This window comes from Leucoraja erinacea, chromosome 46, assembly GCF_028641065.1.
Source record: "Leucoraja erinacea ecotype New England chromosome 46, Leri_hhj_1, whole genome shotgun sequence".
Taxonomy (NCBI): Eukaryota; Metazoa; Chordata; class Chondrichthyes; order Rajiformes; family Rajidae; genus Leucoraja; species Leucoraja erinaceus.
In genome coordinates this window covers 117,719-130,312 of record NC_073422.1, presented here as the reverse complement: position 1 = coordinate 130,312, position 12,594 = coordinate 117,719, and the positions used below count along the sequence as shown (strand labels likewise).

Below are 12,594 nucleotides of genomic sequence, written 5' to 3'. Positions count from 1 at the left end.
ACTGAGAGGATTCTATTATTGTTCCCTAACCGTGCACAGCATAGTATTCTGACAAATAGCAGCCGAGCAGAGCGATGGGTCTTAGCTCCCTGCCTGCCTGCCTGCACCAGAGGTGAAGAATCATTGGAATCCGATGACTGTCCACAACCAAATGATGCTGCAGCTTTAAAACAAAAGCTGTCTGCAGTCTGCAGCAAGCTGCCTGTCGCAGCTACCCCGAACAAGCCTCTGCCAGAGCAACTCCTGCTTCTAAGCTTACAGCCTGATCCACACAGCACAGCAAGCTAAAGCAAGGTCTGCCTGTCAGCTCTGCAGGAAATCAAACCTCCCACAGAGAGCACAATTAAAGAATGTGCACAAAAATCAAGATGCAAAATCTTTCAGCAAATCCAGATTCACAATCGGTGAAAAACAATTTTATCCCAAAGGATACAGAATTAAATCAATTACTCTCTGAACTGAACTATAAGGATAAGTCAATTGAAAACACATTTTGTAAAAGAAAAAGGCAGTGTGGCTCCATGACAATAATTAAGCTCACTTTACCTTGAGGAAAGGTCTTTGGTAGTTCTGTTGTGGCAGATAGTAAAGATGAACTGGATAGGCTGAGGGTGCACAGCCTAAAATATCCAAAGGCTGTAGTGAATGAAGCCTTCAATTCAGCTGGCAAAATAGTTGAGACAGTGCTGGCTCTGACCTCTTGGAAGAAGTTCTCTACATTTATCAGTGTGTGCAAACAGAGCACACGGCTGCCTGCCAAATGCAGCCCTTCCTATGCTCAGCCAATATTGTCCTTCCTGTCTCGCTCAATCTTTCCATTCACTGCAGCACATAGAGAAGAAGGGAAATGTAAAAATAAACCATTGCCACTGAAGACTCAGAATCACAATTACAAATTCTGTTTAAAAGCGCTTAGCATTTTCAGCATGCTGTTCTGCAAAACTGCACAGTGTAGTGGGAAGACACTGAGCATTAAAAATTAAATTATAAACTGGGGCCTTTATAGAGAGAGTACAGAGGAGATTTACTAGAATGTTGCCTGGGTTTCAGCAACTAAGTTACAGAGAAAGGTTGAACAAGTTAGGGCTTTATTCTTTGGAGCGCAGAAGGTTAAGGGGGGACTTGATAGAGGTCTTTAAAATGATGAGAGGGATAGACAGAGTTGACGTGGATAAGCTTTTCCCACTGAGAGTAGGGAAGATTCAAACAAGGGGACATGACTTGAGAATTAAGGGACAGAAGTTTAGGGGTAACATGAGGGGGAACTTCTTTACTCAGAGAGTGGTGGCTGTATGGAATGAGCTTCCAGTGTAGGTGGTGGAGGCAGGTTTGTTTTTATCATTTAAAAATAAATTGGATAGTTATATGGACGAGAAAGGAATGGTCTGAGCGCAGGTATATGGGACTAGGGGAGAATACGTGTTCGGCACGGACTAGAAGGGTCGAGATGGCCTGTTTCCGTGCTGTAATTGTTATATGGTTATATGGTTTAGCTCAATGCTTTGCAAAAATATTGAGGAGAAAAATACATTTAATCAAATTCTATAGAGAGTTTTTCCTCAAAAAACTGATCCTGGCCATTATGATGGTGGCATCATGTTTACCCTCCAGCCATGGTGCTGACTTGAGGATGCCATGGAAGGGAATTTAAAAAAATCAAAATAAACTTTATTCAAAATAAAAATCTATATAAAAAAGAACTGTGCAAAAATGCTTCCGACATTCTCAGCAGCTATACATACATTAATTAGTGTTGTATTTGGTAGTTTTCACAGAAATATCATTCTACCCTTGCCACTCATGTGACTCCCTTGCCTTGTTTGGGGGGTGTCTCCATCACACCCTGCCCCCCAATGTCCAGCAGCGGAAGGAGCTTAGACTGTGGTCCTCCCCCCGCAGAGCCTTGGTGTTGGCTGCACCGATCTTCATTGTGTCCCTCAGCACATACTCCTGCAATCTGGAATGGGCCAGTTGGCCATATTTTACCCTGACGGACATCTCACTCTGTTTGGACGTCAACAAAGTTCGGGCAGACCAAAGAGCATCTTTCACCGAGATGATGTCCATCACTGAATGTGTCCCTAGGAACAGTCCGTAAATCAGGGAGTCCACTGTTACAGAGCTGTTTGGGATAAACCGGGATGGGGACCGTTGAATCCTTCCCCCAACTCTCTTTGCACTCTGTGAAGAGGTGGCAACCGTCTCCTCCATAGCAACCTCCCCAAGGACACAGTGCACTGGTAGTAAGATTCCCACGGTGCAGGAAGGATCTGACTGGGAGGGCACCTCTTAATATAATTGGCATGTGTTTCCAGGAATACACCTTTAACACTTACTACTCTGTTGGACCCATTGGTTCACATGGGAGGTCTGGTTCCCCAATGCAATATTCCACCTCTCCACCAATTCCAATATTGGTGGCCAGTGGGGGATGGGGGCTTTCTAGAATGCTAGTATGGGTGTTGTGGGCCGAAGGGACTGGTGTCCAGAGGGTTAGTATGGACATTGTGGGCCGAATGGATTCTTGGGCCGGCAGCTCAGTCACTCAGGGCTGGTGGGCTGGCAGCTCAGTCACTCAGGGCTGGTGGGCTGGCAGCTCAATCACTCAGGGCTGGTGGGCTGGCAGTTCACTCACGGCTATTCCTTCAAGCAAGTGCAGGCCACCAAATTCAATCTCATCCATTTCAAGCAGAGTGCAGGTCACCAAAGTCAATCTCATAGCATTTTAGGCAGAGTGCAGGCCACCAAATTCAATCATAGCATTTCAGGCAGAGTGCAGGACACCAAATTGAATCTCATAGGATTTCAGGCAGAGTTGAGGCCACCAAATTGCCAAACAACTCATTGCATTGTCATTAAGGGCTAACAAATCATTTATTGCAAGTACATTGCAGACTCACAGTTCAGTTGATTCACAGCTTAGTGGTTCCTAACCTGGGTGCCATGTCCTCCATTTGGGGTTTTTCCAGGGGGTCATGAAGGGGTCATAAATAACATATCAATTTGTTGAGCCTATTTTTAGGGGCCTAACAAAGGTACATACCACACACAGTATTTTGTTTACATATGTGATTAAGTATACACACACGAACTGTGTGTGTTGTGAACCCTGTCTGCCAAGAAGCGCATGCATAGTGAAGCATTTCTCAAGTTTGGCTTAACAAGCATTGTTCAAAAATCCATGGACAAGCCGCAATGTCTTATCTGTGCCAAGGTTTTGAGCCACGAGAGGATGAAGCCCAGCAAACTGAAGATCCATTTGGAGTTTTGTCACAGCGACCTGGTGGAGAAGTGCGTGGACTATTTCAAACGAAAAGAAGCTGCACTCATGGGTTCCTGCATTGATTCGATGGGTCACTGTGCTCGTTAAAATGAAGCAGCGCTGGAGGTTTCATACTGGATTGCTTATCGAATCGCATAGACTAAGAAACCTCACACCATCGGTGAAGAGCTTATCAAGCCATGCCTTCTGGAAGCAGCGAAGTTGGTGCTGGGGGAACAGCTGTCAAACAATGGATTCTTGGGCTGGCAGCTCATTTCGGCAGATTTCCCTTTCGATTGACACAGTCAAAAGTCGAATCTCGGATATGAGTAATGATATTCTGCTACAAGTAGTGAGCACAGTGAAGAGCAGTCCAGTGTATTCACTGCAACTGGACGAGTCTTATAGCGGAGCAAGATAGGCTACTCCTGCGAAATACAATGGGCTGACGTGTAGTACGCTACGGAGGGAATCCTGGGCGTTTTTCTCTGCCCATTTTAGTAACCTGACCCGACCCGACTCGCAGTGTAATCAATGTTGCGGGGTAACAGTTTGTGTGTGTGATTATAGGGTTAGATTCATAATTCTGTCAGTTCATACTTCTTGTCAAGAATAAAATTTGACTCTGGTAATTGTCTTTTTTAATGTTTTTTAAATCATTTCTTTTTAAATGGCTCACAAGCAGTGTTTGAGTTGATTTTGTAGTAACTGGAACCGACCCGACTCGCAGGGTAATTGACATTGCGGGGGAACAGTTTTTGTGTGTGATATAGGGTTAGATTCATAATTCTGTTAGTTCATAATTCTGTTAATTCTTGTTAAAGAATAAAATGTTTATAAACACACATACATGAATGTGATATAAATGTATATTATCATATAACACACACAATTATATTTCTTCTGATCCAATGATGAACTTTATTTCAGACTAGACAAGAGACATTAAATAAGAAACATTGTAAACCTCCCCGCAACTTCACACACACATTAGGCCTTTTCCACCCCTCAACTCTCCCGCCCCCCCCCACCCCGGCACTCCCTCGCCTGCCCCCACACTACAATGTCTCCCCCCCTCCTATGCCCCTCTCCCGCTGCCCCGGGCCCCACACTCCCTCTCCCCGGGCCGCGCACTCCTTCTCCCCACTGCGGAAACAAAGATCCGATCTTTGGCCGGAAGCAAGATGGCGGAACAAGATGGCGGGGACTGGTTGCTAAAATGAGTCCTATAATCACCCATGAATCCGCCCATGAGCGTACTACACGTTTGCGTGAGAGTAACCCATCTTGCTCTGCTATAAGATCTTTGGGGGTGTGTACAGATGGGGCACCTTCCATGGTCTGATCCAGATCCAGCTTCAAAGCCTTCGTGAAAGATGTCGCTCCCCATGTGTCCTTCACCCACTGCATGATACATCACCATGCTTTAGCGATGAAGACTCTCCCTCCTGGTCTTCGACAAGTGCTTTCAGATGTGGTGAAGATTGTCAACCACATCCGAGGGAGCGCAACAGACTCAAGAATCTTCAAAGCAATGTATGAAGAAATGGGTGCCGATTTTACTGTTCTGATATTCCACACAGAGGTGCGCTGGCTTTTGCGTGGTGAAGTTCTCAATCGTGTGATTCAACTTCGAGAGGAAATAGCTCTGTTCTTGGAGAGAGGGTGTACCAAGAAGGAGAATCAGCTTCATGAAAAGATGCAGGATGAACTGTTGATGATGAAGGTTGCTTACTTAGTTAACTTATTCGAATTCCTTGAACCTGTCACTTCAGGGAAACCTCCCAATGCTACACACGACTCGTGACAAAGTGGCAGCGTTCAGGAGGAAGATTCACCTTTACCAGAGGAGAGTCCAGGACGGTGACACGACTATCTTCCTTGAGCTGACGACTCTCCTGGATGCTACGCCAGATGCTGAATGCCACTTCCACAAGGAGATCACAACCCACCTTCTGGCAATTAGTGAAGCCATCGAACGTTACTTCCCCGGACTGGACAACCGCTCTCGTGATAAGTGGATCATCGACCCTTTCTGTTGAAGACGGTGCCATCAGCGATATTGAAGTGACTGCGAAGGTTGAATTTTACCGAATTCGTGAAGATGAGCAGCTCAAGAGTGACTTCATGGAACAAGAGCTCGCCACGTTTTGGCTGAAAGTGAAGGCCTGTCCTGTTCTTTCGAAGAGGCCCCTGATCCTGTTGGTCCAGTCCCCCTCAACCTAGGCTGGATTCTCAACCATGATAACTCTGAAAACAAAGGCGCGCAATAGGTTTGTGATCAACGCTGACGTGAGGTGTGGCCTGTCGAGTATTTGTCCTCGTTTTGATCGCCTGATGGCTGCAAAGCAATTTCAGCCATCCCATTGACTGAGCATTAGCAGACATGTTTTAATAAATTGGGTTGTTTTTTGAAATTTTTTGTTTCGGGGGTCACGGTGCTGACCAAGAATGTCTGATGAGGTCATGGGGCCAAAAAGGTTAAGAACCACTGGCTTAGAATCACAATTTTGGACTCTCCCTCTCGATCTTCCAGAGTGACTGACTCACGTCCAGGCATCCGAGGTTTTACAGTCCTGCCCCCCCAGGAAGGGGTGTTACCTTCATCGTGGTGATTGACAGGCAAGAGGACCAATCAACTGATCTCAAGATTTTTTTAATCGATCGGAAAAATCCTCAGGGCTGCCTCAGCGGAGGAGGACTGTGAGTAAGATGACAAAAAATCATAGCGCTACATGGGGGCGTGTTCTCTAAAATCAATATAAAGCGCAGACAGGAAGTGGTCAAGATGAGACTTTTAGTTATATAGATAGATGTGTCTATCCCACACACCCAGAGTGTTTGGCTTGTTCTCCCCTTCAGCTGAGAGGCCATGCCCACAACAAATCCCGTCATTACCATCTTGGGCTCCCAGGAGGGGGAGAAGCTGCCTTCTGCTTTCAGTCAATGTTGCAACAACTTAATTTTTGGCATTCATGTGTCCACAATTGACTTAATTCGTTCAAGGCATAGAGAGATATAATCCTAATGTGGGTAGATAAAACTAATGTGGAAGGGCATGGTGGGCCGAAGGGCCTGCTTCTGTGCTGTACAACCTGATGAACCAATAGACTCCATGGTGTACTGAAATGTAGGCAATACCACTGTGCACTCTCCCAGCCACGGGGTGTGTCATCATGGGTGGTGATAGAAGTTGTCCCCTGTAACAGGCAGAGGCAGATTCAACACAAACTGTGGGCAGCTGAAAGCACTGAGGTGAATCTGGAATTCTGCCATTTGCCCATCAGGTGACACCAGTGGAAATTCCAATCTGATGCCCATTAAATCCAGCGCTCACTTAATTTCACCATTTTACAGCGTTCTCCATGGTGAAATAAAAGTCTTTAATTTATGCTTTATTTAATCTCATGCTCTGAGGTGCTCAATCAGTGTGGTGATGGGGGATGAGGGTTAGGATCAGCAGTCAGTGGTGGAGTCAAGGTAGCTGTAGACAATAACAAACAAACAAAGTGTAGAACTGGGAGCCTAGAGTGACAAGGATCGGGTGTTGGGGGAAGGGGGTGGTAGGGGGTTGAGGGGGAATGGTGACTTGAGATGTGGGGAAATGGGGAAGCCAGTGGTCAGTAAGTCGTTCTGAGAATGGGACAACTTCTGATGTTGAGGGAACCTAAAACAAACTGCAGATAATGGATCATTTCTCGTGCTGAGAAGCTCTTCTGTTTCTCCTGGCTACACTTGCAAGTAGATGACATCACCACTGTGCTGCAGGCAGTTACAACCCACGAGGCGCTGTTGGCTTCATCGCAGAGTTGTGCCTCTGATTAAACATGCAGTGTCTTCTCCAGGTCGTGTTTAAATGTAGTTATAGTGCATCACCCGGCGCGTTTTTAATGGCCGCGGGCCACTTACCATCGAGGAGGAGATTCACTGTGATGGATGTTTGTGTAAATTGTGTTGTGTCTTGGTTCTTTTTCTTGTGTGTATGACTGCAGAAACCAAATTTCGTTTCAACCTCAAGAGGTTCAAATGATAACAAATAAATTGTATTGTGTATTTTATTGTAGGTGCGAGGAGAGGCATCCAGCACCCAACCTGGCACTTTGTGTATGTCATAGAGTGATACAGTGTGGAAACAGGCCCTTCAGCCCAACCTGCCCACACCAGCCAACATGCCCCATCGACATTAGTCATAGAGTGATACAGTGTGGAAACAGGCCCTTCAGCCCAACTTGCCCACACCAGCCAACATGTCCCAACTTCACTAGTCCCACCTGCCCATGTTTGGCCCATATCCCTCCAAACCCATCCGATCTATCTACCTGTCTAACTGTCCTAGCCTCGACTACCTCCTCTTGCAGCTTGTTTATATTTCCACTACCCCTCAGATAGCTATTTTTTCCCCTTTGCCTTAAACCTATGTCTTCCGGTCCTCGATTCACCTAGTCTGGGCAAGTGACTCTGCATCTCCCCGATCTAGTCCTCTCATGATTTTATACACCTCTATAAGATCACCTTCATCCTCCTGCGCTCCCAGCCTACTCAACCTTTCCCCATCGCTCAGACCCTGTAGTCCTGGCAAAATTCTCATAAATCTTCTCTGCATCCTTTCCAGCTTGGTATGGAGCTTTTGCATTTTTCAGCTTGAAATTGTGAAATCTGGTGCATACTGTAGCGAGTCTTTTAACTTACACTTGAATGCAATATTTACGCTTTAAATTGGATTAGCTATGAATAAGGTTAGGCTAAATTTCATTCCTAATTACATTCCACAGTAGAGGCAGGCTCTGATCAACGGATGCAGCACATGAATAATCTTAGTATATTCATGTATGGAAATCAGATTATAATCAAGCACTTGGCCCATGTTGACCAACCTGGGTCTCACGGCACACCTGGTACTACTCCTGACCCTGACTCCAGTTGCATACCTTCTCTCATTCCTGACCCTGAGTCCAGCCTTACACCTGGCCCCCTATTCTACCCCGATCATAGCTGCTTACCTGCTTAGGTTCCCAGTACTGAACACTCCCATTGTCCCAGCTTTGACTGCGCACCCAGTACTATTCCAGACCTTGACTCTGGATGCACAGTTGCCCCTGCTCCTAGCCCCTCTGCCCACATATCTGGCCAACACATAAAGCCCCATATCTGACCCCCTGGACTTAACCTATTACGTTCAAGTCCACAGTTGGTAATCTTTTATGGGGCACTTCACAGACCAAATTTTGGATAACAAAATTTGCTACATCCATTGGCTTCCTTGTTATCTAACACACAAGATACAAGATACAAGATAAATGTATTCATCACATGTGCCAGATGGCACAGTGAAATGAAATTCCCATACAGCCATACAATAAAAAAAGGGACACAACACACTATAGGGTTTGACATAAAACATCCCCACACAGCAGAATCAAAGTTTCCCACTGTGTGGGAAGGCACCAAAGTCAGTCTCTTCCTCCATTGTTCCCCGTGGTCAGGGCCTCCCCAAGCCCACCACAGTTGCCGCTACGGGCAGCCCGATGTTCAGGACTGCTCGCCGGGGTGTTGTAAGTCGGACGTCGGGGCTGCGGGACTCAGCGGCATGGACACCAGAGTTGGCCCCCTCCTACCGGAGTCGGTGGCTTCCAAAGTCCACAGGCCGCGCCGGGTGGATACCCGCTGCTGTAGGCCCTCTGCAAGGCGCCCCAGGACTCCACGATGTTGTTCAGCGCCGCCCGTGTTGGAAGCTCTCCGCACCAGAGCTCCACGATGTTGGAGCAGCGGCCCAACGCTCCGGAGCTCCAAACGGCGACCCAGGTAGGCATCGCCCGCTCCGCGGTGACTCCAGCGCTGCGCCGCCGCTGTAGCAGCCCTGGTCCAGTTCCCGATTCCCGGCAGGAAAGGCCGCACCGATCCAGCTGGTAGGCCGCGAGGTGGGGGACGAGGACGCGACTCGGAGAAATAGTCGCGTCCCCGCCAGGAAGAGACTGGGAAACAGTTTCCCCCTTACCCTGCCCCCCTCCCCCACATAGAAATGTTAAAGTTTCCCCCAACACACGACTTTAGACTAATTAAAAATTAAAAAAAGATAGAAGTAACAGACAGGCTGTAGGTAGAGGCTGCTGCCAATGCAGCGCCCCTAGTAATCAGTTACTTTGTCAAAGAAGTCATCAATTGGTTGAACACAATTTCTCATCCATAAACTTATACTCACTCAGCTGTATAGGTATTCTGTTCCCATTTCCTTCATTTTCCTAACAAACTGTCCTGAAGTCATTTTCACCCCCAATATTTTCAATATTTTGCTGTCTTCCTCTCAGCTGGGACTTTTCCGAAATGTAAAGTCCAATAACTATATATTTAATCCATATTATTTTATTAAATGTGACCTTGGGAGTACAGAATATTTTCTGTGGTATTCTTAACACAACAATGATAAAAATATCTTTGTTTTGAATGCGCCTATCAACGTGCATGCATTATTATATTACAGTTAATATGTACCGAGGGCAAATTTTTGTTCCAATTCTCCCCATTCCCAATTACTTTTACATTGAAGTGATTGAAATCCAAGTGAAGTTTAAATGGCATCAGAAAAAGAAAACCTCCGGAATGGATGATATTCATTAAGTGGTTGGTTGGAGTCAGTATCAGCACAATTACTATATTAAACGTTGAATCTTCAGATTTCCTGGTTCAAGCTAACACTAAAGACAAATAATAACCTCCTTACACATTCCCCTGCATCTCTGTCACTCCTTTAAAGTATGCCCCTTCTTTGAACAAGCTCTTAAACATTGCATCTGAATCAGTTTTCATATGATTACACTCCTTGAGGATGTTCACCTACGTGTTCAATTAATAAAACAACGAGATTGGGGACATTTCTATTCAACCTGTCAAAGGAATTTGAGGGGGGGGTTAGAAATAGTCAGTGTGGTAAACAAACATAATAGTTGAGTGGAAAATGACCATAGTGCTACCTTTCCAATATTTAACAGAAGGAAATAATGGGTTATCGGGGCTGTATGTTGTGACACCTTGCATGTCATTTTAATATTACACTTATCCCATCCCCCTGGATATTCCGGAATAATAAATTAAGGTTTTGTCAAGGTTTGGAACACCCCCCTCCCACGGTTGGGTCTTTTTGAAATTTGATGTATTACAATCATATTTATAATTATCACTCTATGACTACATTATTCCTCCACCATGCATGAATGGTTCAAAATCAAGTGGTTGAATTTTATTGTCATATACTCAAGCATAGAAACATAGAAAATAGGTGCAGGAATAGGTCATTCGGCCCTTCGAGCCAGCACTGCCATTCAAGATAATCATGGCTGTTCACCAAAGAAAAACAGTACCTCTTTCCTGTTTTCCCCCATATACCTTGATTTTGCTAGACCCAAGAGCTAAATGTAACTATCTCTTGAAAACATCCAGCTTCAACTGACTTCTGTGGCAGAGAATTCCACAGATTCACAACTCTCTGCGTGAAGAAAGTTTGTCCTCATCTCAGTCTAACTGTCCTACTCTTTATTCTTAAACTGTGACCCCTGGTTCTGAATTCCCCCAACATCAGGAACATTTTTCCTGCATTTACAATAAGTGAAAATCTAGCTTTCTCCAACCACTTTCTTCTACTATTTCTACCCAGTGCTTGGTACTTACTTCCAGCGCCCACTGATTGTCCTCCAGGGTGCACCGAGCTGCAGCTGATCCATGCTGGTCACCTGGGCGAATTCCCCACCGAGACTCTCACGGCAGTGGCGCAACGCTTCCAACGTTTCCGATGGCCCGGGACTCTTACACTGAAGCTGCTCCATGGCGGAGCTGTAGCAAGCGACTCGACAGCCCAGAAAACACTCGCCATCTGTCCCCACCGCTGCTTCTGCTTCCATCCCTCCCTCAGCCCCGGCTCTCCAACACCCGTGGCTCATGCAGTTGATATGAGTTTTGAAATTCTCGTTGATCACAGAATTTCTCACGACAGAGCGTGAGAAAATTGTGATCAGCGTGAGAGCGTGAGAATTTGGCGAAATGCTTGATTCTCATGCTCAATGCGTGAGAGTTGGCAGCCCTGCGAGAACCTGAAGCTGAAGCAGGTAACTTTCTATGTTGAATCACAAACCTGTCAGCTGATTCAGTGGCTGTGGATCAACCTCAGAGTCGGAGGGTTAAGTGGTCCATGTCTGCTCTGGAGGCCTGATGATCCAGGCTGACATGCTGTGTAAAAAGCCCTGTCTTTCAGATAAGAGATTAATAATTAAACTGAGCACCAGTCTGACCGTAAATGATTGCACTCCACGATTTCAAAGAAGAGCAGGGAGTTCTTGCGGCCAATATTTATCTCTTAACCAAGGTCACTGGAACAGATTATCTGGTCATTGATATATAACTGTTTGTGGGATCTTGCTGTTTGCAATTTTACTTGCATTTCTGACGTTGCATTTCAGCTGTAAAACAGCAGTATTTTCATTGCATCAGCTGTAAAACACTTTGGGCTGTCCTGAGGTCATGAAAAGCATGAGACACAAACAAGTCTTTCTTTCTATTTTCAAATTAAAACTGACCTTGTTTCTAAAGACACTTCAAATCTCACTCAAGTAGGTTTTCAGAGTGAGTGAATATCAATAAATGCCACTTTGGTGATGGATGCCCTCAGAAATCGGATTAGGCTGTTACCTCGCCAATGCAGGAAAAGGACCTTCACAAGAACAAAGATCTTGTCTTCATAAAGAGCGCATGGAGCTACATTTCAGGATGAGTGAGGAATGGGTGGGATTTAGAGAAAGCAATTCTAATGCTGGACATCATCAAGCTCAAGACTCAACTGCCATTGATGGAACAAAGTTTCACTGGAATGTCGGATGTTGAGGGGACACTTGATGGAAGTATATAAAAATATGAGAGGGTAGACAGTCAGAATCTTTTTCCCAGCATGGAAATGTCCAACACTGGAAGGGAATAGCTATAATGTGAGAGGGGAAGTGTAATGGAGATCTGTGGAGCAAGTCTTTCACAGGAAGAGTAGAGGGGGCCTGGAACACATCGCTAGGGGTGACGGAGGTGGCAGATACAATAGGGCAGCATGGTGGTGCACAGTAGAGTTGCTGCTTTATGCCATGGACCAAGGTTGGATGCTGACCATGGGTGCTGTCTGTACAGAGTTAGTATATTCTCACCGTGACTGGCGTGGATTTTCTACAGGAGCTCTAGTTTGCTCCCACGCTCCAAGGACTGTATTGACACACCCCATGTCGTATATTGGATTGGATTGAATTGAATGCTTCATTGTCACATGTGTCACAAAGGCGTATAGATTTGTAGGTTAATTGGCT

The 12,594-nt window shown here is 45.7% G+C and overlaps 1 protein-coding gene across 2 annotated transcripts in view; it reads right to left on the bottom strand.

Annotated features, from left to right (window-relative positions):
• Nucleotides 1-952, bottom strand: part of LOC129715012 (SPATS2-like protein) — a 157,659-nt gene extending 156,707 nt beyond the window's left edge. The window contains exon 1 of one of the 2 annotated variants that reach the window (XM_055664830.1): nucleotides 547-952. The gene's annotated coding sequence lies outside the window, so the exon portion shown is untranslated. The remainder of the gene's footprint in view (nucleotides 1-546) is intronic. The other variant, XM_055664829.1, reaches the window with a different exon arrangement.
• Between the last annotated feature and the right edge of the window lie 11,642 nt (nucleotides 953-12,594).